This window comes from Pteropus alecto, unplaced genomic scaffold (assembly GCF_000325575.1).
Source record: "Pteropus alecto unplaced genomic scaffold, ASM32557v1 scaffold276, whole genome shotgun sequence".
NCBI classification, from domain to species: Eukaryota; Metazoa; Chordata; class Mammalia; order Chiroptera; family Pteropodidae; genus Pteropus; species Pteropus alecto.
This window is the reverse complement of record NW_006438074.1, coordinates 1,586,211-1,589,111: the sequence shown is the minus strand read 5'-3', so window position 1 is coordinate 1,589,111 and position 2,901 is coordinate 1,586,211. Positions and strand designations below refer to the sequence as shown.

Below are 2,901 nucleotides of genomic sequence, written 5' to 3'. Positions count from 1 at the left end.
ATCCCTCCTCAAGACAACCACAGATGTAATGCTAATCCTGTCTCCTACTCCTTATCTGTTTGCTGAAAAGAATGAGATGTTTTATTATGTAGTAGAATGCACATTAAAATTCATCACAGCTCTGAATTGTCAGCCAATTTTCCTCTTGAGCCATTCTCTGAATTTCCCTGGAGAAACCCTAGGGAAACTGTAAAGAGAGACTAGAGTTTACAAGACATAAAATGTGATTTGATTCATCAATAAAATGTTACTCAGGATGGTTAAGATTTTTTTTAAATTACTACAAAAGACTTCAAGAACCAGAGTCATAGATGGCTGTGTCAATTATTTTAACATTTAAGGATAGGTCTTTGTTGAAGGAATGTCAGAAGATAGCAATCATTTGTCAGATTTTAGGTTCTGCAGATGATTTACTCTAAGATTAATATGCTGAAAAAAATTGTTTCCTATGTAATATTCTGCTTTTGCTTATAATTTTACATTATTTTCTTTGGTGTTTTTAATGTCACATATATACATATTTACTAGTGCACATACACATGTAGAAATGTTCATCCTTGTCTACAGCAGTGCTACCCTGAACATACCCAATCCCATTTGATCTTGGAAGCTAAGCAGGGTCGGGCCTGGTTAGTACTTGGATGGGAGACCACCTAGGAAGACCAGGTACTGTAGGCATTAAAAAAAAAAAAGGAAAGAAAGAAAGCAAAGAAATGTTCACCCTTGCTCAGTCTATCAATCCAGAAATGTAGTCAAATGATCTTTATTTGCAACAGCACCCAACCCACCCCACTACCCCATTTGAGTTGTGTTAAAATGATCTAAGATGACTAGGGTGAACAAGTAGAATCCTTAATCAGACTATTATATTCTAGATCTACCATGGATTAGTAAGAACTTAAACAGCAATGAGCCTGCAATTGCAAGTTTTCCTTAAATAACTACCACTACCACACCATTTGAAATTTAAAAAGAAAAAGAAATAAAAATGTATGTGCACTAGATACTGTCTAGAAGAGTCTCACTAAACTGATTCATTTTCCTGTACAACAGAAACTATAATTCCCAACCTTCTCAACTATATAGGTAGAGCCATGTGACAAATTCTGACCAACAGAGTTTAGACAGCAGTGGAGATCTAAGCCTGGCCCCTTAAAACATACATTTGATTCTCCAACCCTTTCTCCCGCTTTCATTTGCAGGGCACAATATTCCTTCAGATTCCTTTAGGACTCTGAGATAGCCCTCAATCCCTGAGATGTTTCTGAGAAAGCTGCATGGACAAAAACATCTTAGATTAGTGAGGAATGAAGCTTTCTTATGCTAACTCACTGACATTTAGGATTGTTTATTATAATAGGTAGCATTAACTACCTCTAATACAATGTGCAAAAATGGTAAAAAAAAAAAAAAAAAAAATTCCCTGAAACATCTATAGAATTTTTTTCTATTTTCTTTTTTTGTTTTGGGGTCATCAATCATGCTTTTACTGCTATGGAGGTGTCTGATTACAATAGCTCTGCTTCCTCTACTTCTAGCTTGCTTCATCTGAGCTTCACAAACTTTTTAAAACTAGGTATACATAGAGGGGAAAGAACTCTGGACAACAGCCTCTCTTGTGAGCAATGTTTTGCCTTCTCAGAAAACTCTCTAGATGCAATTCAGTTATTTCAGGTAATCTTTACATTAACATAGCTCCTCACTTACCCAATATTCTTAATTTAAATTCAATACTTTAGACTAGCATTTGAGTTGATATACATTGATTTACATACGTGCTCAACATAAAAGCCTACTGCATCCTAAAACCAAAATAAATTATATGGATCATAAATGTAATGCTTGCAGTTCTAATATATACGTCTGCAGTTGATATGGTTTTGGAGTTAATGTTTTTTGTATCTACTAAAATAGGCAATATCATTCAGGCCCATAAAATTTGCATGTTGATGCTGCAAAACTGTATCTTTTTTTAACTTAAAAAAATTTCACACGTATACATATAAGCCATCTGCTTAAACTTTATTGATAAAACCAGTAGCAGCAGTTTCACAAAATCGGAATGATTTTTAGTTTTTAACTATCATGAGATCAGTTGCAGCAGACATTTTGTACAAACTGGGGCTAATACTTCTTCTATGTTTCTGTTTTAAACAAAAAGCAATTAGAATTTATCCTCATGCATTTAAATATCTAATACAGAAATAGATTTTAGGCTGCATAAAATATCCTTCCAACATCACTGTGAGACTGAATATCTGCCTTACGCATTATTTGTACAAGAAAAACAGTATAATTCTTCTAATCACAAACTTATTCTTTATCGCAGGTAAACAATTTTACATTTTCTAACATATTTTCAAAGGGTGATCCTAAAACAAGAGTATCATCATCAAATATTTCACTGACTTGCCCAGTTAAAACATAAGACCTAACAGTGCAACAGTAACATACTAAAACCATTGTTATAAACTCTTGAACATTACAAAAGTTTGAAGATCCTCTAGCTTTTAAGTTTAACAATTTAAAAATATTCCAAACTTTTTCCTATATACTAATTATTCACAGATAGAATTTTAGAAATGGGGTTGTTACATTCTATAGCTGTTTGTTCTGGCAACAGCTAGAGATACATTCATGCTTCTTAAGTAGGAGACACCAGAAATCAATAAGTCATACTGTGAGGGACAGGAGGATACCCACATGGAATATTTTGAAGATTTTCAGAAGCTTCTAAAATTAGAGTTCAACCCTTTGGAGGAGAAAATACTTTTTGTTTCTCTGCTGGAAAACTTTAGAAGAGGAAATATGACAGCAGCCAGGCCTGAAAATGACTATGAAGCAATGGGAGAGGTTTGGGGCAACTCCTATCTTACAACTAATTGGCCTTGCAATGAATTT

At 34.0% G+C, this 2,901-nt stretch overlaps 1 non-coding gene across 1 annotated transcript; it reads left to right on the top strand.

Annotated features, from left to right (window-relative positions):
* Positions 1–559: 559 nt before the first annotated feature.
* LOC112482454 lies at positions 560–678 on the top strand. The gene has a single exon (XR_003047314.1). It is a non-coding gene; the product is annotated as a 5S ribosomal RNA (ribosomal RNA).
* Positions 679–2,901: the final 2,223 nt, after the last annotated feature.